This window comes from Chiloscyllium plagiosum, chromosome 38 (assembly GCF_004010195.1).
Source record: "Chiloscyllium plagiosum isolate BGI_BamShark_2017 chromosome 38, ASM401019v2, whole genome shotgun sequence".
Classification (NCBI taxonomy): Eukaryota; Metazoa; Chordata; class Chondrichthyes; order Orectolobiformes; family Hemiscylliidae; genus Chiloscyllium; species Chiloscyllium plagiosum.
Genome location: NC_057747.1, coordinates 28,062,778 through 28,088,534, shown reverse-complemented (window position 1 = coordinate 28,088,534; position 25,757 = coordinate 28,062,778). Strand labels below are relative to the sequence as shown.

Genomic DNA, 25,757 nt, shown 5'->3' with positions numbered 1-25,757 from the left:
TACTACAGAAACTGCAACTGCTCAAGTTAAATCTCATACTCACTGCTCCTGTAATATACTTTTTTGAGCGAAACACATTGTCACAGAAAATTTCCTAAACTATGAAATGAAACCAACAAGTTCTTAATTACTATTGGATTAAATGCTGGAACGTAAATATAGAATTCACTCATTCTGTTTTTCATAAGTGATTATCAGTGAGGTATATAGGGAGAAAGAAAAGCAAATGCTAGAAACATGATTTATAAAAAGATCGCAAGGAGGTGTTTTTTTCCACATCAAAAACATTTTACATTTCACTTTACCTTGCCTTCCACGTTGCAGATATTGAGGGACCTAAGAGCATTTCCAGCATTGTTGGTAATGGGATAGGTTTGTTATTTAATGTTCTGAACAGAGCTTTAAGCAATACTCTCATATGGAAATTGCGATGTGCTGAACAATCTATCAGGATAATAAATCGCATGATTTCAGGCAATGACTTGCTTCAGTGCCACTCTTATAATCAAACATTCGGTCTGACTTTTAAAAAAAACTTTTACTCATTCATGATACAGTTATCACTGGCCAGATCAGCATTTATTTGCCATTCTTAATTGCCCTTCATAGATGTGATGAGGCACCTCTTGAACAGAACTGGGTAATTTGCTCAGTCATTTCAGAAGGCTGTTAAGAATTGACTATGATTTGGAGATGCCGGTTTTGGACTGGGGTGTACAAAGTTAAAAATCACACAACAGCACGTTGTAGTCCAACAGATTTAATTGGAAGCTCTAACTTTCGGAGCACTGCTCCTTCATCAGGCAATTGTGGAAAACCTGATGAACGAGCAGCGTTCCGAAAGCTAGTGCTTCCAAATAAACCTGTTGGACTATAACCTGGTGTTCTGTGATTTTTAACCAAGAATCAACTACATTGCTGTGCGACTGGGATCACTTGTAGTCCTGATTTCTGAACAGAAGATTTTTTTCCCTAATGAACCAAACAGGCTTGACAATAATCTGGTTGTTTCATGGTCACACTTACTGAGACCAGTTATGAGAGAGTGGGGGTTTGGTACAGTATATGACACTGGCAGCATAAGTTTGGACAATCTGGAAGTAAAGGGTGGTGGATTGGAAGCCAATAAGAAAAAAAAGGAATAGGGCAAAACAAAAGGTACAAAGACATAGAAGTGAAGTCTTCAGCAAGTAAACAATGGCACAAAGGTAGAATCAGAGTCTTTATAATGGGGGTGAGGTCAGAAGCTCAATTTGGTGACAAATGTTACAAACTTATAAATTCATCTGACATTTCAGTGAAATAAATCATAATGGTGGATCAGTTCAAGCATCATTATTTAGAGAAGAAAGTCAACCCATCAGCTTGTTTCAATGGCTTAAGAGATTGCCTCTCTCTATTCAAACAACAGTGCCCTGGCCAAAGTTCCTAATAGATCACACCATTAAAAAGAGACTAATTGGTTGTCCATCTCAGTTCTGTTTACAGAATTTTTCTCCGTGCAGATTAGCTGCCACTTTTGCTGACATAATAGCCAATTCAATTCCAAGTAATGGTTTGTGTATTAAGTGCTTTCACACATTTGAGAAGTGATAAAGCACTGTTGAAATGCACATTTTTTTCCTTCCCTAAATGCAGCCAAACGCTATTTTTTTCTAACTGAAGCAGCCACTAGAAACTGGCAGAGAGGTACAGTAGCAATAATTGGCAATGGGCAGGATTAATCACAAACAGCATTTGTCACCTGCAAAATACCAACTGTAGGTCCTTTCACTTGCTAACAAATACTGGTCATGAAACAAACCCATTTGTATCTTTTACAACACAGTTAACTTCCAACAACCTCTTAACCTCCTTAACATTTCTTTTATCACCTTCATGTGAGAATCAGGCCAAATACAACAAATAAGTTGATAAGAAAAGCAAAATAAGGCTGGTGAAGACAGAATCTGTAAATTGAATGGTTACGAACATAAAAGGAAATCCAAAGTACATCAGCCGATGGCACGCAAATAATCAGCAATAACAGCTGAAGTGGGGCCTATTGTGGGCAGCACGGTGGCTCAGTGGTTAGCACTGCTGCCTCACAGTGCTAGGGACCTGGCTTTGATTCCTGCCTTGGGTGACTGTCTGTGTGGAGTTTGCACATTCTCCCAGTGTCTGTGTGGATTTCCTCCGGGTGCTCCGGTTTCCTCCCACATTTCAAAAGATGTGCAAGTCAGGTGAATTGGCCATGGTAAATTGCCCATAGTGTTAGGTGCATTAGCCAGGGGTTAATGTAGGGAAATGTGTCTGGGTGGGTTACTCTTCGGAGGGTCAGTGTGGACTTGTTGGGCCGAAGGGCCTGTTTCCACACTGTAGGGAATGTAATTTATTAGAGACAAACAGTGAGATCAGTAAAGAGGCAGGGGAAAGGCCTGAAAACCTAACGAGTACTTTATATCAGGATCTGCTAAGGAAGAGGATGAAGTCACCTGATCTAATGCTTGAATCCCAGATTGCTACTCCAAGAGTGGAAATAACAGAAGCACAGTAACTACAGGCTGATTACTTTAACGTCAGTGATGGGTGAGGTTTTAGAAATAATAATTAATGAACCAAACAACAGGAATTTGGAAAGATTTAAAGAGTACAGCACAGAGTTGTACAAAGCAGATCATGCTCAACTAACTTTTCTTTCTGATGAAGCAACAGAGAAAGTTACTAAAAGGAAGATAATTGATATGATAGATGAAAACGGTTCTTTCTCACATCACTTCTTTTGAAAATCAACTTTAAACTCGGTCATCTCATTCTTGATCCACTTATGAAGATCCTATTGACAAAGTATTACATAAAAAGCTGGTGAACAATTCTAAGCCTCATGAAAACATGGAAATTGGAGCAGGAGTATGCCATTTTGCCATAGAGCTTACTCAACCATTGAAGATGATTATGGCTGATCCTCTACCTCAATGTATTTTCCTGCTCTTTCCCTATAATCTTCAATTCCTGTACTGATTGTTTGTTAAGTCTCTCATCTTTTAGAATGACCATTTTGGTTAAAAGATGAGAGACTTAAAAAACAATCCAGGTCTCTTTCAATATATGATTTCAGTTACATCACACTGTAAACTTTTGCTATAAATTCTGTGTCTTACAATCTTATTCTCCACAACCACTTGATGAAGGTGCAGCACTCTGAAAGCTAGTGCTTCCAAATAAATCTGTTGGACTTTAACCTGGTGTTGTGTGATTTTTAACATACTCTTCAAATCCACTTTCCTGCTCTTTCCCTATAATCTTCAATTTCTGTACGGAATAAAATTCAGTCTATCTCAGCCGTGAACACACATAATGGCCCAGCCTCTACAGTCCTTTGCAGTAAAGAATTCCAAAAATACACTACCCTCTGGAAGAAAAACCTTCCACCTCATCTTTATTAAAAAGGACAACTCCATATTCTGAGATTATGCCCTCTGGTCTGAGGCTCTCCTACAAAAGGAAGAGAGCCTTTCCTGTCAACTCCCGGAAGAATCACGTTCAATAAGATTGCCTCTCATTGGGGTCTGATGGAAGAGGCGTCTATGAATGAATTATAAAGGAAATTAAATGGGAACTGAAAGGAAATGAGCTTACAGGGCGAAAGGGATAGAGTGGAGGAATGGAGGAGGAGTGGACTGCTCTAAAGAAATCTGGCATTGACTCAGTGTTCAAATGGCTTCCTTCTCTCCCATCATGACTCCACAACTGTCCTCCTGTGGAAACAATTCACATGTGGGGTTTCAGACAATGAGGCTACAATCCTTCCCAATAACAGAAAAGTTTCTAATTCCTGGAACCATTCTCGTAAATCTCTTCTGCACGATCTTCAATGCATTCACATCATTCCTATATAGGACACCTAGAATTGTACACAGTACTTCAGTTGAGGTCTAATGTGAGGTATTGCATTTTGGGACACCAAAACAAATTTTAGTATTCTATATTTGAGGCGGTGCCAGTTCCAGCTTCGGGCAGCTGTCTGTGTGGAGTTTGCACATTCTCCCCGTGTCTGCATGGGTTTCCTCCAGGTGCTCCGGTTTCCTCCCAAAGATGTGCAGTTTAGGGTGGATTGGCCTTGCTAAATTGCCCATAGTGTTCAGGGGCATGTAGGTTAGGTGCATTAGTCAGGGGTAAATATAGGGTGGGGGAATGGTCTGGGTGAGTTACTCTTCAGGAGGTTCAGTGTGGACGTGTTGGGCCAAAGGGCCCGTTTCCACACAGTAGGGATTCTAATTCTAATTCTAAAAACAAACAGGAGCAGGACTTATACAGTTAACGGTTAGGCCTTTGGTAGCATTGTCAAATAGAGGAACCTAGAGATTCAAGGACATAATTCTTTGAAGTTTGCATCACCTATAGATAGTGTGGTTAAAAAGGCATTTGGCAAGCTTGCATTCATTGCTCAGTCCATTGAGTATAGGAGTTTGAAGTCATGTTTTGGTTGTACAGAACATTGGTGAAGGTTTGAGCTGTAAAGAAATGCTGGATAGGTTGGAAGTTTTGCACTGGGACATTGGAAGTTGAGAGATACTCTTTCAGAGATTTATAAGGTCATGAGATGTATGGATAGGGCTAATGGGAGGTGTCCTGTTCCTAGGATGGGGGATTTCAATTGTAGGAAGCATATTTTTAAAGTGAGAGGAGAGAAATGTTTTAAGACATGCAGGGCACATTTTTTATTTTACACAGAAGGTGGTTCGCACGTGGAATGAACTTCCTGAGGAAGTGGTGGATGCAGGCACAATTACAATGGTTAAAAGAGACTTAGGTAAGTACATGAATGGGAAAGGTTTGGAGGGAGGTGGACCAGGAGTAGGGCAGGCGGGACTAGTTTAGTTTAGGATTATGCACGGCATGGACTGGTTGGACCAAAGGGTCTGTTTTGATGCTGTATGACTCAATAGCTGTATGACAAGTGCCTCGCTCAAGTTCAACATTACCTCTTGCTGTTATACTCTAAGCACTTTATTAATAAAACCCACATTACTGTGTGCTTTCTTACTGCTTTCTCCACCAATCCTGTAGCTTCAATGTTGTGCACCTATACACCCAAGTAAAAATCCTCAACCTTGCTACACCAGCCACTGTGTGAAATCAATATCGATCAGGAAACTGACTTCACAAAGATTCACAATACTCTGACCTAGCTTTTTGATACATCAAGTACACGACATGAACAAGTTAAAAGTATTAGAAGTCAAATATCTTCTCTTCATACACAGATAACTAAATCAGAGTAAAATCTAATCACTTTGGGATAAATGAATTCTAAGAGAATTAGTGGCCAGAAAGGTTGTTCATTTGTATCTGTAACAACATATGGATTCAACAATTCAGCACAAAACACTCAAAACTAGAAGTAACACAATTAAAATTATAAAGTTAATGAAAAAATAAAGTTAAAAATACTCACCCTAAAAACTCAGCACTGTCATTGATACAAGTGTGGAAAATTATGGCCTTGTTTTATTTTTTGGCTGCCTATTGCGAACTGTGCTCTTTATCAAGGTGATGGATGTTAAATGAATCCAATTATAATTAATTATCACTTCAGCAGCCAGAATTAGAATCACAGCTTCTAAAATATCATTCTGCAGAGCTGAGGATAGCCCCAAGTTTCAGAATGGCAGAGTGGATGTTGAAATGGACTGAAGCATGCCAGCTGAAGTTCAGTGTGCACAAGTTTGAACTTTGGGGGGATTTATATGGTCATGTTGTATTGAATGGATTTTGAAAAGTGTGGTTGAATATGTGTCCATACAACCAAATCCTTAAACGGTAACAGGGCTGACCGATAAGGTGGCTAAAAAAAAAAGTGTGTGGGTTAATCTGGGTTCTAGAGGAACAGAATATAAAAGGGCCAGAGGTTAGACATGATCTTTACAAACCAATGGTTCAACCTCAGTTCGATGACAGTGAATAATTCTCAGCACCACACTTCAGGAAAGTTGAAAAATCTTTGAATGGAATAAGGGTGATAGCAGGGATGAAGGATTTCAATTATGAGGAAAGAATGAAAAAGATTATAATTGTTTTCCCAAAACAGGGAACAAATGAACACAGAAATAGGAGGTGTAGTTCTTGTGGACCATCAAGCCTGTAACTCACGGCTAATCCTGGGCTTCAGCTTCACTTTCCTGTCCATTCCCATATACCTTAATTCACAAGGCATCAAAATCTATCCTAGCCTTAATACTATTAAGTTATGGTACACCCACACTTGTCTGAGGTACCCAGTTCAAAATATTCATCATGCTTAGAATGAAGTAATTTCTCCCAATTGAAGTTTCCAGGATGATGATTTTTGAAAACATAGATGGAGAAATGTTATTCCCTCTGTCAAGTGTTCAAAAAGTAGAGATACCAATTCCAAATCCAATTGGCAGAAGTTCTTGAGGGGGCGACAAAGAGAAATTTATTAACTGAGTTGTTGCAATCTGGAAAGGTAGTGGAAACTGATTCCATTTATTATTTTAAAACAGATTTGGACAGGTATTTACATATGAAGAACTTGCAGTGTTGCAGACAAAAAAAAAATTGGGACTTGGAGCTAATCACAACTCTTTGAAGGACCATGGACACACAACAGGTCAGATGTCTTCCTTCTACAATATAAGTTCTGAAGACTCTATGATTGAGGCAGTACAATGTACCAACTGATAATTACCTACATTTTATTTTACACTTATTTTTCTGCACACAATCTAACTATAAAACTTTATCTCCTATTGCTTTATTATTGTCACAATGAAGAGTTAATTATTTTGATTACAATTTATAAGAACTGATTTTATAATAGCCATGAACCTGTCAGAACAGCCACATTGCAATTCTACCCTCCCATTAGCAGTAGCACTGCAGCATCTCTACTGAAGGGACAGTTTATTAACATATTGTAAGTTAATCTAAAGAGGTTTTGTTATGAACATCGGACAAGGGAAAGACTCACAAAAACTGTTGAGAAGTGCACCCATATGGACAGCACATTTTGAGAGATATGTATAAACGTGCAGTTTCGATGCACTCTAATGGAATATTAGTCCTCTTTCAATCCATCTAGGTTATTGTAGTTGTGCGTTTCTCTTGCTCCTTTCCCAAATCCATTTGTGTGTATACTTGTAAATTGTACTGACAGCAGTTTTAGTATCACATCATAAATGAATACAACCTGCCATTAGCTTCAGAAACTCTGATGGCATCAGCCGCAGAAAATAAAAGCAAGCAGTCAATTCTTGAGTTATGATGCAGCCATACTGTGAGTTAAGTGCAAGCAAACAGTACATGCAAACAATTCACTCAGGTTTCATGCTGAAGCTGTGCCAACAAAACAGGGAAAATGGCTACACAAGATGGCCTTTATCCCCATCCGGCACACATTCAACTGTTTAACAAGAATATCCACAATTTACAGCATTGTTATCATCAATGTTCCCTTCTTTTTAAATGTATGTCATGCATTAAATAGGAAGGATGGAAGGTTTTGTGCATATCATCTTTTTGCTTTATTCTCCTATATTAACCTCACACATAATAGCTTTTTATGCACCTTAAACGCATTGCTATGGTCATTTCCGAAAACACAAAACTATGTTAACACAGGTTATTTCTGATGTCCTAGCTGGGACTAAATCCATTACCCCAAAATAATAAAATAGTAAGCATTATTCACTTATGAAAAATATAAAGAGATATCCTTGGAATTCACTGAAGTATTCACCAACTTATGAGACATTTAATGGTTTAATTCTTTCAATTTACAAGAATTCCAAGTTATATTGGAAACCTGATGAAAATTGTAAACACTGGTATGTCTATTATAGAATAAATAAAATGTGTTATCCCTGGTTTCAAAGTCATCGAAGCATATAATTTACTGAAGAATGCTCTAAGTATAAATGAGTTACAGTGAAAATGCTTCAGCTTTAAATAGGTGGGATTGCTTTGCAATGAGACATCTACTAAATCACATATTACAATGCATCACGATAGTCTTTCACATTCTGCTGCATTGCTCTGCATTTTCATGCAAGTTACAAAGTGTAAAAAGGCTGGGCACCAAACTGTGCTATATTTCAGATTTATTCCAAGGCATTATTTTGGATAAACAACTTTTATCCAGATTTCTAACTGTACCCAGAACAGAAATTTTACCTCCAAACATTGCAGATATTGCTTCATGATGGGAACAGCAAAATCAAAACAAATTAGGAGCCAAAGTTTTAAAAATCAGAAAAGCATCACAAAAAACAATAAAACCATACAACATATTTAAGTACAAATGTTTTTATTTATTTAGTGGTATGTGCACAGTCCTTACAAGTGCAGCGATTATTGCCCATCCTTGGTGGTGCTGAACTGCCGACTTGAACTGATGTAGTTGAGGGCAAGTTAAGGTACACCCACTGTGCTAATAGAAAGAGGATTCCAGCATTTCACCTCAGTAACAGTAAAGGAACAACAACATAGTTCCAAGTCAGCATGCTATGCGGCTTGAAGAGGAAATTGCAGGTGGTAATATTCCCATATATCTGCTAACTTGTCTTTCTAGATGAGAGTTGTCATGGGTTTGGATAGTGCTGCTGCAGGAGACTTGGTGAGTTGCTGTAGTACATCTTGTAGATGATATACTGCTTCCAATGTATCTCAGTAGTAAAGGGCATAAATACTGAATGTTTGTGGATATGGTGCCAGTAAAGTGGACTGCTTTTTCCTGGATGGTGTCAAGTCTCTTGAATATTATAGGAATTGTACCCAGCTATGTAGGTGAAGAATATTCCATCATGTCCCTGACTTATACCTTGTAAATAGTGGACAGGCTTTGGGGAGTCTGCCTCTGACCTACCTTTATAGACAAAAATATTTATTTGACTGATACGATTCAGTTTCTGGCTACTTTGGCATCGGAAGAGTTGTGATTGATGTTGAGAATTGGTCAGTCATAAGCAGACATCCCCTCTGAAGTGAAGATTATAGACGAAGTAACTGAAGATGGCTAGACTAAGGACACCAGTGCATGAGCTCCTCAAGCTAATGTTCTGGGACTGAGATGATATCACTAACAAACACAACCATTTGCTGATAAAATTCAAATATTTGCTAAAAAAAATCTTTTTCAACAATACTCAAGTTCTTCTTCTACTAAATGATGATTTGAACGACAGGTCTGACATCAATCGGTGGAGATAGATTCCCTACAGTGTGGAAACAGGCCCTTCGGCCCAACAAGTCCACAGCGACTCTCCGAAGAGTAATTCACCCAGACCCATTTCCCTCTGACTAACGCACCTAACCTATGGGCAATTTAGCATGGCCAATTCACCTGACCTTTTACATCTTTGGACTGTGGGAGGAAACCAGAGCACCCGGAGGAAACCCACGCAGACACGGGGAGAATGTGCAAACTCCACACAGACAGTTGCCCGAGGCTGGAATCGAACCTGGGACCCTGGTGCTGTGAGGCAGCAGTGCTGACCACTGAACCACCATGCCATTTTCCCATAATTTCTATTGACTCCAGTTCTATTAGGACACCTTCATAACAAGTCTGCCAAATGATGTCTTAAGTTAAAAATCACAACAGCAGCTAAAAGTCTCATAAGTTGATTTGACAACACCAGCCTTCGGAGCGCTGCACCTTCATCAGGTGGTTGTGGAGTATAAGTTTGTAGGACACAGAATCTATCACAAAAGATAACAGTGATATAACTGAAATTATATATTGAGAAAGACCTGGATTATTTGTAAGTTTCTCATCTTTTAGAATGGATATGTTGGTTTCAGGTTTTTCAAATGTAAATTCCAGAATTTTCTTAAAGTTACACTCTCACGTGAACTTTAGCAAAAGGTGCCATGTCAGCCCAGATAATGCATTGAAGGTGTGAGGTACACAGTGTGAGGCTGTCTGTGCCCCAATGTTCAGACTGATTCTAATCTTAAAAAGGGATTTACAAAATCTTACATGGATTAATGTAGTTTTTTGAGCAAAATAAAATGTAATTCTGCAAGTACAAATTCACCCCATAAACTTGTGTGTGCGTGTTTATGTGTGGGGAGGGTATGGTTGTCTGTGTGAGAGAGTGTGTTTGTGTACATGTGTGAGTGAGAGTGTAAAGGAGTATAAGACTGTGAGAGGATGTATGTGTGAGCGTATGAGAGAGACCTTGTGTATGAGAGGATCTGCATTTGTGTATGGGTCTGTAGGAGTGTGCGTGAGAGAGCGTGCGCGTGACAGTGTGCATGTGAGTGTGTGTGTGTAGTGCAGTGGGGTCACCTGTAGTGTGACATGAAGCTAAGGTCCTGGTTGAGGCCATCCCCATGGGTACTGAACGTGACTATCAGCCTCTGCTCAGCCACTTGCATTGTTGCCTGTCCCGAAGTCCGCCTTGAAGGATGGTCACTTCAAACTCCAAGGTTGAATGTCCCGAACCACTGAAGTGTTCTCCGACTGGGAGGGAACACTCCTGTCTGTTGATTGTTGCGCGGTGCCCATTCATCCGTTGCCATAGCCTCTGCTCGGCCTCACCAACGTACCATGCCTCAGGACATCCTTGTCTGCAGTGTATGAGATAAACGACATTGGCCAACCTGCCCCGTACATGGTGGGAGATGTTCCCACGTGTAATGGTGATATCCGCGTTAACACTCTGACACGTCTTGCAGCGTCTACTGTAACAAAGGTGTTGTCCTGACAGCCAAGCAGTTTGCTGAAAACAATGATCTGTTTGAGCTTTGGTGGTTGCTTAAAGGCGAGAAATGGAGGTGTGGGGAAGGTCTTGGTGAGGTGCTCTTCCTCATTGATAATGTGTTGCAGGCCACGAAGAACATGGCGTAGTTTTTCAGCTCCTGGGAAGTACTGGACAACAAAGGGTACCCTGTCGGTTGCAGCACGTGTCAGTCTCCTGAGGAAGTAATTACAGTTTCTTGCTGTGCCACATCAGAACTGGTGGTCAATGAGTTGAGCATCGTACCCCGTTCTTATGAGGGCATCCTTGAATACTTCCAAGTGCCCGTCATATTCCTCTTCGTTTGAACAGATCCTGTGTATACAGAGAGATTGTCCATAGAGAATGGCTGCTTTAATATATTTAGGGTGGAAGCTGGAGAAGTGTAGCATCATGATGTCTTCATGTCAATGGGAGTCACTCTCACCTTCCTGAAGTTCAACTACTTTAATAATTTCTGGAATAATGCTGTAATGAGCTCAAAAACTGAATGGCCCTGAGCATCAATGTTCAGGTCTGAACTGTTGATAATAACTTCAACCACTTGGCTGACGATGAAGATAACTGGTAAGGTTGGGTATGATCTACTTTTGGGAACATGGCATACCGCAATCATTTTCCACATTTCCAGGTAGATGCCAGTGTAATAACTCTATTGGAATAGATTAGCTCAGGTACTGCCAATTACCAAGCACAAGTACTTTGGCCAGAATATTGTCAGTGCTCACAGACTTGAAAGTATCCAATATCAACGCCTATTCCTTGATATCATGTGGACTGAAGTGAATTAGATGAAAATTACAATCTATGTTGGTAAGGAACACAGAAAGAGACTGAGATGGATCAATCTTACAGCAGTTTTAGTCAAAAGTGGATGAAAATGCATAGATTGTTTTTTACACCGTTGTGCTGGCATCCCCAATCATTAACGATAGGTAGATGTACGGAGCCTTTAAGGAGTTATTTAATTGTCTAGCATCATTCCCAACTGGCAAGATTGCAAACCTTAGATCTGATGTATAGTTGTGGGAGCTCTTAGGCCAATTGATCAAATGCTGATTCCAGTTTAGCCAGTACTCCTGTATTATAGTTGCACCAGACTGACACCTCATTTGTCAGTGTATCTGTTGCTACTCCTGGCATGCCCTCCTGCACTCCTGATTGAACCAGGACTGATCTCCTGGCATTATGGTAATGGTAAAGTGGTGCATATACCAGGCTATGAAGTTTCAGATTGTGACTGAATACAAGTGTGCTGCTGATGGTCACTATGGATTAGAAGTGGGGGCTAATAGCAGGAGGTCTCCTTGCTCACATTTGACCTGATGCTACAAGATGAGAGGTCCAGCATTGGTGTTGAAAACTCCCAGAGAAACAACCTTCTGACTGAAGACATGGGGGAGATGCTGATCAGAGTTGATTGGAAGGGGGTGTCTAGCAGGGAATACAGAGAAGCAGCATTGGCAGTTTCTGAAGACAATTTGTGAGGCACAGCAGAAATTAATCCCAGGAAGAAGCAGCATACTAAGGGGAGGCCACAATCTATTTGGTTTTCTAGAAGGTCTGTGACAAGGTTCCACACATGAGGCTGCTAAAAAAGATAATACCTCATGCTAGAGGCAAGGTACTGGTCCATCTCCATTGGGGAAATAAAGCGCAGACTGGGTGACCGCTTTGCAAAACACTTGTGTTTGGTCTGCAAAAAAGACTCTGATTTCCAGTTGCTTACCACTTCACACACCTCGCCCACCCACCCTCTGGCCAACATCTGTGTCCTGGGCCTGCTACTGTGCTCCAGTGAAGCTCAGCACAAGCTGGAACCACAGCACCTTATTTTCTGCTTGCAAACCCTGCAGCCTTTTGGACTTAATATCCAATTCAACACTTTTAGGGCTTGGGCACATTCCCCAAGTTCTCTCTCACCCCCTCACACCATGCCTTGTTATCACATGGGCTGCTATTATACACTACCCATTGTCAACCACTAACAGTCCCCATTGGCAGCTATTCATTCCCCCTTAATTAATCATTCTTTTGACTGTCAAACTATTTTCCTCTCTTTGGGTTCTATCTCCAGCTATCGCTTACTCTCCACACCACCGCCCCCCCCCCGCGCCAGATATATAAAGGATGTGCTGACATCAGAGGGGTTCCAAAGGAAGTTTACAAGAACAAAGGGATTGGCATATGAGCAGCAGTTGAGAACTCTGGGTCTGTACTCGATTGAGTTTAGAAGGACATGGAGGGGAATCTCAGTCAATCTCACAAAATATTGAGGGGCCTGGTTAATGGCCATAGAGAAGATGTTTCCAAGAACAGGACAGACTAGAACTCAGGGGTACACCCTTGGAGTGTGGGGCTGACCCTTTAAAACTGAGATGAGGAAGAATTTCATCTGTCAGAGGGTGGTGAATCTGTGGAACTCATTATCATGTCATTGAGCCAAGTCATTGAACATACTTAAGACAGAGATAGATAAGTTCTTGTTAATAAGGGGATCAAAGGTTACGGGGAGAAGGCAGGAGAATGGATTTGAGAAACATATCAGCCATGTTCGAATGGCAGAGCAGACTCGATGAGCCAAATGTTCTAATTTTGCTTCTTTATCGTGTGGCTTTATATAACAATACGCTGCCACCTCTCATGGATGGTGATGGTGGTGCCTGGAAGATGGTTATATTGTCAGAATAACATTTAAAGTCAAAATCAGGCTGTTCTTGAGTCATCCGTGGGACAGTTCTAATTATGGCGCAAGTCCCCAGATGCTAGATAGGAAGACTTTGCAGGGTCAACAGGAATGTGTTTGCCATTGCTGTCTTCAAGGACATGTCCATCTGGTTTCATTTCTTTATTTCGGTTTCTTAATGGTTCGATACAATTAAGTGGTGAGTTAGGGTATTTAAGAGTTAACCACATTGTTGTGGGTCTGGAGTCACATTAGCCAGACCAGATAAGGATGGCATAAGGACATCCATGAGTTAGATGTATTTTTCTGACAATCATCAATGGTTTCAGGTCATCATTAGGACAGATTTTAATTCCATATCTTTATTAATTAGATTCAACATCTACCGGCTGTCATGGTGGAATATGGGCCCATGTAACTGGAGCATTAGCCTGGTATCTGCATTCCCAATACAGTGACTTTACCACTACATAGTGCCTCCCTTCAGATCTGCCAAAGAATCAAACTAAATACTTAACTTTTATCCTTTTCCCTCAACAAATGTTTAAGGCTGTGTCAAAACTTGCCCAAGCTCAATGATAATCAAGCTCCAATAATTAATTTAAAGAATCCATCTCTATTATTCAAGCTTGCCGACATGTTTTTTACCGATGACATTTTCAGTGGTCTTGAAGGACCGGACCTCGTCATCCATTAGCTATTTGATTGGTTTGACTTATATTTCACCTTATAACCTTCAATTCCAACCTTAAACAGGCACTCAGGCATCCAGCTTCCTCTTAAAATGGTTAATGGTACTGCATAAATCTGACAACAGCCTCGCAGTAACTTAATACCGTCATTGTACTGCTTTGGTGATCTTGAAGCCTAAATAATAATCTTGCTCAAGTTACCAAAAACACTCCTCTGTTGTTTTTGTTTCTATATCTCATACCATTTGCACTGATCAGAATTTACATTAAATTCTCCCTGTGATCCTTAGCTTACGTAACTTGTCCAGATCATTTTCCACAGCTCATTCCGCCATACTGTGATTACCCTACAATCTGGAGTTCCACGGACTGCAGCAGTTCAATGCGGCAGCTCACCAACACTTTCTCAAGGGCGACTAAGGACAGGCAGTAAATGCTGGCCCAGCCAGTGACACTCATGTCTTACAAATGAATAAAAAGGGCGAGAACAAATGCTATTAAATATTATGGGTTAGAGGGAGAAAGCATGAGAATGGGATTGAAAAACTTATCAGCCATGATTGAATGGTGGAGCAGACTCAATGGGCTAAATGGCCTAATTTATTCTCTTACGTTTTATCGTCTTATTAACATGCCATCATCTGCGTATTATTTAGATGGCCCAGCAGTGGATCACCAGAACAGATTGCCCATGCAGCTCCATGAACTACTGGCGCCTTTGTGATTTCCTGCTTGATCATGTCAAATCTCTGAAGTCTTATGACTTAGCGGGTGGCTTCCTTGCCTCTGAGCCAGAAGTACAGAGTTCAAGTTGTTCACCAGGACTTCATGACGCAGGAAGGTGCATGACTGAGCATCTATCAACAAATCCTTCCAGTAAGTGCCAGTGGCAGGCAGTAAAAGTGACAGACATTCCTGGTCAGTTATGGGAGGGCTAGGGAATTGTAGCCCCTATCATGGATTATTTTTTGGAGATGTAATCAATGCATATAAAAATGCATGCTGTCACAGCATTCACTTAATGGCTGGAGGGATTAGGATGGTGTCAACATCACAGGATTAAATTCCTCATTTTGAGGAGGATGGATCAGAAAACTGCTTCTTTGTCTTAGCCAGGATGGAAATAATGATGCAGTGGGTGGGACCTGCCACCAGACAAAGAACTCAAGAAAAAGGAAGCTTGCAAATATTTGTCGATCCAGATTCCCCCCTTCATGTGGGCAGCAGTGGCACAGTGGTTAGCACTGCTGCCTCACAGTGCCAGAGACCCGGGTTCAATTCCCGCCTCAGGCGACTCTGTGTGGAGTTTGCACATTCTCCCCGTGTCTGCATGGGTTTCCTCCAGGTGCTCTGGTTTCTTCCCACAATCCAAAAACGTGCAGATTAGGTGAATTGGCCATGGTAAATTGTCCGTAGTGTTAGGTGAAGGGTAATGGGTCTGGGTAAGTTGCGCTTCAGCGGGTTGGTGTGGATTTGTTGGGCCGAAGGGCCTGTTTCCACACTGTAAGTAATCTAGTTAGTTGCATAGACACACTTATATTCTTCAAAAGCATCTATGCAATAAAAGAAAATTATGTTATGATCCCAATCTTTAAACTGCCTGTTATTGATTGGTTGACAGAAGTGATCAGAAAAATTTATTTTGCAATTTCCCAATAGGCAAGTGGGAACCAATGAGCAAGCAGACTAATCAAAGGGGCAGCAGCAATCCTAAGGCTGTGTCCACACATTTAGAAATAATAAGGAAACTGCATTTACAAAGCACCTCATCACACCACTTAGTAATATTTGCACAATGTTACATACACAGTCATTGAGTCTTTCAACATGGAAGCATTGAAGTATATATTTATATTGGAATGCCATTATTATTTATAAGTAGGAGAATGTGACAGCCCCTTTACACAAACAGCAATGTGCTGAATCATCAAGATTCACTGGCTGAGAAATCCGTGCACTTTTTGGAATAGTGCCTTAGTAATTGTAGCATCGTTAACTATCTGACAAGTCAGTCATCATCAACTAGACATTCGGTTTAGATTATCTGTTCTCAATTCTGGAATTGGGCTCGACACTCTGACCGACCAATCAAAATGCTCCAAAATAAATCAAGCTGTACAGAAAAGCAAGACATAACAATAAGAAATACTTTGAACTGTTTAAGTACCTTTTAACTGTTAAGACTGTACTATTCGTTGCTATCACTCTACTCTACCTGCAGCTAATGTATCACAGCTGCAGCATGTGGGAGCTCCTGGGTACCAAGTTGGCCCACAGCAGACACACTTACTGAACTGTCTGGAGTTCAAGCAGCTTAGAGGTTATTAGCTCCAGACTGAAATGCAGACATAGCAACGCGCCAGGGATGGGAAACTTTACCTGGATTCTTTTTTTTTGGGAGGGAAGTAAATTGTGAAGAGGATATGAGGAAGCTACAAAAAAAAATTAAGTGAATGAGCAATGAAATGGAGTATAATGTGAGAAAATGTGAAAATGTCCATTTTGGCAGGGGATTAATAAAAAAAATTTGATCTAAATGGTGAGAGATTGCAAAGAAACAGAGATCTGGGTATCCTAGTACATGGCTCTCAAAAGGCTAGTATACAGGTATAACAAGCAATTAACAAAGATAATAAAATGTTATTCTTTATTGGAGGGGAAATGAATAAAAAGGTAGGGAGAGTATGCTTCAGTTATGTGGAGCATAACTGGTGAGATAATATCTGAAGTACGAAGTTCAGTATTAGTCACTTACTTAAGGATGTGTGTGGACTGGAAGCAGTTTAGAGAGGGTTTACCAGGTGAATACCTGGAATGAGCGGGCTGTCTTATAATCAAAGGTTGGACAGACTAAGCTGTCATGGTAGAGGTGAAATGGACGCACCCTCTTATAAAGAGGATAAAGAACTAGGGCATACTGCTTAAGTATCAGGTGGCCCTTTTAAAACTGAGATGAGGCAAAACATTTTCTCTCAGAGGGCCATGCATCTTTGGATCTCTCTTCCTGAAAAGGTGGAGGAAGTAAAGTCTTTGAATGATTTTAAGGCAGAAGAATAGATAATTTTTAAACAAGGGAGTAAAAGGTAGACAGGAAGAGAGAGACAGGAATATTGATTTGAGGTTGCAATTAGTATAGTCATCATCTTGTTGAGCACTGGGCAGGCTTGAAGGGCCAATTAGTCTGTTCCTGCTCCTTGTTCATATGTTCATAGCTAAACCTGTACAAGTCTCAGGCTCTTAAAGACTTTGTGTAGTTACTTAACTTCAACTGTCATAAAGCCTCTGCTGAAAGCAGTTTTAAATGGCTTTACAAGGAGGTCTACTGATGCTGTTGCTAGTTACACAGCTTCGTATGCATGCAAAACCACCTTAAGGCAATGGATGTTGTCAATGTGTAGCATATGCCAAACTGTTCATAACTTACCATCCATCATCTTCAAAACAGGTAAGAGTACAAGTAGAGGCATTAATTGAAATGGTTCAGGTGGGGGTTTTGTCATTTAATTAAATGATCGCTGCACAAAAATAAATCGTTCTGAAGGCAAATAATTCCCAAGCTCACTTCTCAAGAAAACGTTTGTATCTGCTTGGTTTATTTCTGGAGAACAAAAGTGTCATCAATACGAAGTAATGACACTACTATTATAATCAGCACAGGGAGTGTTTTGCACTCATTATATTCTTCACATAGGAAAGAAGGCTTGATTATCTAGATTGCTGCTAGTGTAACTGAAAACATCCATTTAAATTACTATACTCAAATGATAATCAATTAGAGTTTCTTCAGTATCAGCTCAGTAGATCCAAGAAAAGTCCAAGGTTGTCTCTGAAGTGTCTTAGTCAGAAAAACAGTGACATTTTCAATTCTCAAGTTCGACCTAAATCCAACCGATTCTTCAGTCCACCAATTGAGGTATGAAACAAAACCACTCTGTGTAACAGTGTTTGTGAAAACTTACAGATTTCTCTTACTGTCCAGGCTAGCACTGCTCCACTCTCCAATATCATTCACAACAGAGTAACCAGTCAGTCATTTCATTGCTATTTGTCAGACCTTGTTTGTTCAGAACAATTGCTGTGGTTACCTCAAAGTAATTAGTTTCACAACAATTCATTAAAAAAAATGTGTTGTAATGATAAGTTATTAGTTATAGACGCAAAAACCTTTTTCTCCCTACAAGGAATATTCTTCAGACCACAAAACATCTGATGTTTCTTCCTTCAAAAGGGTGCAAGTTCCCATTGGGTAACTTGTAAAAGGTACAGAATTGTAAGGTGTTGATAGACAGTCCTTTAAATAGAAGGAACAGTGAGGAAGGGCTTGTCTTATTTCATCACATGCACAACGATTGCTACTGAGTGGTTCCATGACAGCCTGTGTAGTAATACCCATTTGCTTGTGAACCTTTCCTTCCAGATGAAAGATTCTGTCCTTCAGGTGGTTTGTCCAAAACTGCAAAGTGAAGTGAGTGAAGGATGCTTCAGAAGAGAGCTAAAGGCTGAAATTCTGGTAGTCCAAAACACAATCATCATTGTTACGAAGCTGCCTTATAAAGCAATACTTGCTTCCTAGCTAAATACTTAGTGAAATCCTGACCAAAATCCATCTGCTACAGGCACGCTTCGTTTACTCAGTATCATACAGCTATACAATTTTATTGATTGCACAGGAACACAGCACTTCAGAACCAATTTTAGGTTAATACATTCCTGCCAATGTGGAATTCGACACATAACCTTACGTCCTGCACGTTAAAAATATCCTTCTACAAGCTAATTCACATTTACATTCCTTGAGGAAGCATTCTTACCAATAATAGAAAGAACAAATCAACTGCACTCATACTACTTTTCCCAAATGTAATTCTTGCAATGACTGGCACACCCACATATCAGGGTGGATCAAAGAATAAAAGTGATTTGATGACACAACAGGATTGGAGAATGAATCGTACAGCTGAGGTCATACCTTATTAGCTGCTGCAAAAGCTCTGGCTCTGCTTGTCTGTTGCTCAGAGATTTACTCCCATTGAACATGGAGGGTGAGTCACAAAGGTGCAATTTAAATTATTATCATAAAATAGACATCAATGGCCATATTCACTGTATAGACACCATCAGCTTAAAACATTAAGATGTGAAGTTCTTTGACCATGCAGGTGTAAAATAGGTCGACTCGCCGTCCCTGCTGACTTTCCATCTCCTTGACGCTTTACATTCCTTTGGAAGAAAAATTCTTGTGGATGATCTACCTCAGCATTCTCCAGAGGTCCCCAGCATCACAGATGCCAGTCTTCATTTGATTAATTCCATTTGATATTGTAAATGCTGTGAATCGTGACAGTAAAATGCTCAGTAAATAGTACAGAAAGCTTGTGGTCCAGAACTGCTGTGCTCCTAACTAAGATGTTCCAAGTATATCTAATACACTGGCATCTACCCAATGATGTGGAAAAGTGCAGGTATATCCTGTACATAAAAAGCTGGACAAATCCATCCTAGTCAATTACAACCCTATCAGTCTAGTTTTGATCATCAGCAAACTGTTGGGACGGGTCATCAACAATGCTATCAAACAGCACTTGCTTAGCTGTAACCTGCTCACTGACTCCCAAGAGTTCTATCAGTTCCTGACCTCATTACAACTTAACTTAAACATGGACAAAAGAGCTGAACTCCTCAGAGCTGATGACAGTGACCACCCTGATATCAAGGCTAATTTGAACCAATGTGGCATTAAGGAGACCTTGCAAAATTTGAGTCAAAAGGAATGAGGGAAATCTCTCCACTGATTGGAGTCATATCTGATACATAGGAAGATGATCGTGACTATTACAAGTCCGGCATCTCAGCTCCAGGAAATTTCTGCAGGAATTCTTCAGGGTAGCATCCTAGGCCAAATCATCTTCAGCAGCTTCATTAATGATCATAAATGGCCATCCTTGGGTCAGAGAGATGTTTGCTGATGATTGCACAATATTCAACACCACTGGTGACTCCACAGATACTAACGCAGTCTCTGCTCAAATGTAGCAAGACCTGAACAATATCCAGAGGAATAAGGGCTGGAGATACTTGGGACCACCACCGGCAAGTTCCTCTCCAAATCAGACACCACCTTGTTCCTTCAGTGTCACTGGGTCAAAATCATGGGAACTCATTGATTGCAACAGCTCAAGAAGGCAGCACATTGCAACTTTGTACGGTAAGTAGGAAAGGGGCATTAAATTCTGGCCCAAACAGTGTAGGCCAGAACCCATGTATGAATAAAATTATACTGTATGAGTTGAGATGCCATAAATCACGGTGCAATTGTCAAATGACTGTTCAACATTGTGTTTCAAAATATTGTACAATTAAAAAGAAGTGAAGGACATTCAACGCTTTCAGGTCCTGAAGATGAATCCAAACAGAAGGAGTGCACTGAATTTTAATTCTAAGGCAGAATATTTGCACCTAGAAGAATTAGCATCCACAGCATTTGTTCCAGACCAATGAAGGGGAAAAAAAAAAGAGGCAAATTCAAACAGTAATATCACAGCAGATATATGAAATCAATAGCAAGAGATTACAGGAAGGAAAGGATTGAATCCTTATTTGAGTGCAAGGATCACTTGACAGATAGCAAGTTCGTTGAACCAAAGGGAGCAAGAAAGAAGTTTCCATAAACCAGTACAACCTTTTAATATGTTTCCACATTATTGCTACAGTCCACAACTCCTTAAAATTTGCCTCCTCCAGATCAGCCAAGGATTAAGAATGCTTGTAAGCACTACTTTATCGCATGAATTATATTTCTCAATTTTCTCACTGTCAATTCCAGTTAAATTATCAGTCATAGCCATATATCTCATACGATATTATTGGTAAACATGTCACCTATCTCTTCTGAAGAACAATCACCAGACTCAAAACTCTGTTTTCTCTCCACAAATGTTGCCAGTCTTGCTGAGTTTATTCTACAATTTCTGTTTTTGTTTCAGATCTCCAGCAACCACAGCACTTTGCTTTATTATATTACTTGTAATGTGCCTCCATGTCTGTTACCTTGGGTCTTTTGAGTTTGCCAAAACTTCTGTTGGCAGTAACAATGCTCTAGTGGGTTGCCACAAATTGGAAAAAGGGGAGAATCAGACTAGTCTTATCTTACAAAGTTCTAATCCCAGACCACCATTAGAGAAATAGCAATACTCTCTGAGGATTAAATGTAAAGAAAGCAACTAATCCTGGAAGTTCATTTATAAACTGCATTTAGAGTGTGACTAAACTGTAAGCTTTGGGACGAATGAAGTCAAGTAGATACCAACTTGAAAAAGCTAAACCTGGGGTGAGGTCCAACTTTAAATGTCTATTGTTAACTCTTTGCAACTAACAAAACATTTAAACAAGTGTTCAGCTGCCTGTTGTTATCATATAGATTATCTCATTGGTGTGATCATGGGAAGCTCCAAGTTCGTATAATGGTTAATATCGCTGCCTGCTGTGCTGGGGACCAGGGTTCAATTCAACAGTTGGGAGTAATCAATGGCTGCGTGTAAACATGGAGTGTCTAGGGCTCTTACGCCACAGCAGTAGGGTTCCCACTCCTCAACCAGGAAGCCTGGGTTTAAGTGCCACCCAGTCCAGAGTGTGTCACTAGGTGCCTGAGGCAGGAGTGGGGGCTTTAAAAGCTTGCGGATTCAATTAAACCTGATGGACTATAACTCATGTGATTTTTGAATTTATCCACCCCAATCCAACACCAGCACCTCCACATCATAACAGGTTGATTTGTTAAAAAATTTTATTGGCGTAGTGGTTCATTGTAGCCATCACCAATTCTAATGTTCAGTGCAACACTCTCACAACTATTATTTTACTTCATATACTCATGATTCAAGTCTTTCCTTTCATGGCTCATGTGAAACACTTTCAGGGCCCTAATTCCAAATCCTGAAAGACAGTGTCAGTTGTCCCAAGAAAAACAATGCATAAAGCTTCATTTTAAATGAATATAACAGAAATGACATGTCAGTATTTCAGAAGCTAAAATATACGTAATGCCAGATATTGCTCAACACATACAGAATATCAAGTCTAAGAAGTACAGAAATTCAATTGCATTTACCCCAAAACTGTGAAACACAACTCAAGGAAATTAATATTCCACCTCCCAATGTTAAATAATTTCACATTAACTTAATTGATTTTAATTCCTCCAAGAAATTCAAAGTAGCCAATTCCTTCATTTGCACTACATTTGCAAATCAAACATTTCTACAAATAGTAATAAAGGAATATTGTTTGGTGTGTAGGCAGTGTTCATTCAGTGGATGCATACTCACCCAAATCTCACTCTAAGTATCTCACTCCAGGGCAAAACTAACTGAGTGTTCCATTGTTGGAAGTGCCTTATTTCAAATGAGGTACTGAACAGGGGCCAGGAGGGTACAAAAACTCCCATGAGAATATTTGAAGAGAAACAGGCAAGGTTTCCTTGTTCCTGGCCAATATTTATCCTATCAAAAATTAACAAAAAAATGTGGGACCTTCCTACATTTACCTATAAAACGGTGACTACACCGTGGATGTGGTCTATCTAGACTTTCAAAAGGCCTTTGATAAGGTGCCACACGGGAGGCTGCTGAGCAAGGTGAGGGCCCATGGTGTTCGAGGTGAGCTGCTGGGATGGATTGAGGATTGGCTGTCTAACAGTAGGCAGAGAGTTGGGATAAAAGGTTCTTTTTCAGAATGGCAGCCGGTGACGAGCGGTGTCCCGCAGGGTTCGGTGCTGGGGCCACAGCTGTTCGCATTATATATTAATGATTTGGATGAGGGAACTGGGGGCATTCCAGCGAAGTTTGCCGATGATACGAAGTTAGGTGGACAGGCAGGTAGTACTGAGGAAGTGGGGAGGCTACAGAAGGATCTAGACAGGTTGGGAGAGTGGCCCAGGAAATGGCTGATGGAATTTAACGTGAGCAAGTGCGAGGTCTTGCACTTTGGCAAAAAGAATAAAAGCACAGACTACTTTCTAAATGGTGAGAAAATTAATAAAGCCAAAGCACAAAGGGATCTGGGAGTCCTAGTCGAGGATTCTCTAAAGGTAAACATGCAGGTTGAGTCCATGATTAAGAAAGCGAATGCAATGTTGTCTCTTATCTCAAGAAGGTTGGAATATAAAAGCAGAGATGTACTACTAAGACTTTATAAACCTCTGGTTAGGCCCCATTTGGAGTACTATGTCCAGTTTTGGTCCTGATGCTAGGAAATTGTTTCAGTTAAACGAGGAGACTAGGGCCCGTGGACACAGCCTTAGAATTAGGGGGGGTCATTTCAGAACAGAAATGCGGAGTCATTTCTTCAGCCAGAGAGTGGTGGGCCTGTGGAATTCATTGCCACGCTGTGCAGTGGAAGCCGGGACGCTAAATGTCTTCAAGGCCGAGATTGATAGATTCTTGTTGTCTCGAGGAATTAAGGGCTACGGGGAGAACGCTGGTAAGTGGAGCTGAAATGCGCATCAGCCATGATTGAATGGCGGAGTGGACTCGATGGGCCGAATGGCCTTACTTCCACTCCTATGTCTTATGGTCTTATGGTCTTAAACTAATTTGTTGGCTCTGAAGCACTTTGACAGATCCTGAAGGCAGAAAATACACTCAATAAGTACAAGTACATTCTTACTGATGCGTTAAATACTAAAGTAGTAAACCAGCGCTTGTGAAATACAGTAACCTCACAGCTGGTGTTCATCTTGCAACTTACTCCCAAAGGTTCTCTGCTTAATTAATTTTAGACATGCATTGCACAGGTAAAGAACGTTTCCATAAACAAAGTTTAATTGCTGTCTCTTTAATTACAGAGATTGTGGGACAAGTGGCTTCCTTCTGCCATGTACTAAAAAAAAGTTTTATTTTTACCGATATAAAGTCTGGGAGCTAAAAGTGGCACTATCGTACTTCATTAACTCAAACAAGACAGCCGTATGTGGAGGCGATGGTATCAAGCTTTGTTATTGCCAAGTAGGAGGCAGTAAGTTGCAAGTGGTTTCTGTTATGAAGTTACCAAAAATACCTTCTGATAACAGCAGAAACATTACAAAAATGTAAAAGGCTGCAGTACATATTTTGCATTGTTATCTCTTTCAATGTAAAAATTCCCTGAACTTTGTAACTGTTTCAACAATTTTGCAAAGTGTCTGTAAGTGGCAAGGAAATCACAAAATATTGGTTAATGCAGAAAATTTGTACAGAAAAAAAAAATCATCTTTGTCCAGAATAATGCCATACGCTTTTCAAACTTTGTTACAGATTGCATTTACAGCTTTTGCCTTTATTGGCATGACTTCCATGACATAATTTTGGAACATGAATAGCATGATGTAAACACTTGCCCTGACTGTGTATAAGGCAAAACTTTAATATGGATACCCTATATTGGAAAGTACCAATAAGTGAGGGAAAAGTCAAGCAACACTTGACTTTTACTTTGGAAAGCTCAAACTCAACTTTGATACTTCACACTCAGTGTACTCATAGAAAATCAAAAAGGATGACAGAATATATATTGAGGAACTACTGATTACAGAAAACACGTCTAACAGACGTGTCATTGCTACTATCTTAAAAATTAAGAGATTAACATATAAAACAAAAATCAAGAGATTTGTTATAAAAAGTGCTGCTACATATTCCAAATATAAACCAACATTGATTGATAATTGGTTATAAATCTCATTATTGACTTATTTTATCTCCAACTGGTCAGAGCTCCTAACAATTACCGGATCTAAAAATTCTCACAGCTACAGAATTTAAAAATCCTATCTTTTCCACCAGTTCTTCATTCTCTCAACAGATCAGGGATAATTTTCCCAGCCGAGCATCCCTAGCTGTGCAGTTGGTGAATGAACGTTTCTGGGAGGCATTCCAGTTGACAGTTCTGTTGTAAACTAACTCCTTAACATTGGATATGACTAACCACAGTTAACTTATATAAAGCAGACAGCCTGCCCTTTCACATTTCATCTCAGTTTTCATGGAAAGTGCAAGATCACAGAATTTACTCTGTTCATTTCAATGCTGGGAGTACAGAGCACCAACCAAAGAAAGAACTCTGTGGCAAAAAGAGAGGTCACAGGCTGAAAAAAAGAGATTAACACAATGAGAGAGAAATAACAGAAGTGATGCAGGCTTGAGGGCAGAAAGGAATTAAGAATTAGGAGCAGGTCATTCAGTCCCTCAAACCTGCGCCATCATTCAATAAAATCTGGTTGATCGGATTGTGGTCTCAACTCCACTTTCCTATCAGTCTCCCATAACCCTCAATGATTAAAAATCTATCCATCTCAGCAATGAACATGGGGAAGAAAATCCCACAGAATAATGATCTTCTGTGTGAAAATAAATTTTTCTTACCACAGTGTTAAATATGATGTCCCTGATTTTTAAACTGTATCCACCAGTTCTTGAATCCACAAAAGGAGAAACATCTTCTCAACATCCGTTCAATAAGGTCATCTCTCATACTTCGAAACCCCAGCTCCTCCCTGTTAGAGACCTCATCCCAGGAATAAGTCAAGTGAACCTTCTCTGAACTGCTTCTTGAGCAATTCTCTCTCTCCTTAAGTAAGGTGAACAAATCCATTCACAATAC

The 25,757-nt window shown here is 40.1% G+C and overlaps 1 protein-coding gene across 6 annotated transcripts in view; it reads right to left on the bottom strand.

Moving 5' to 3' along the window:
• ccser2a (coiled-coil serine-rich protein 2a) overlaps nt 1–25,757 on the bottom strand; it is a 622,973-nt gene that overhangs the window by 501,015 nt on the left and 96,201 nt on the right. The gene's annotated exons all lie outside the window — the stretch shown is intronic.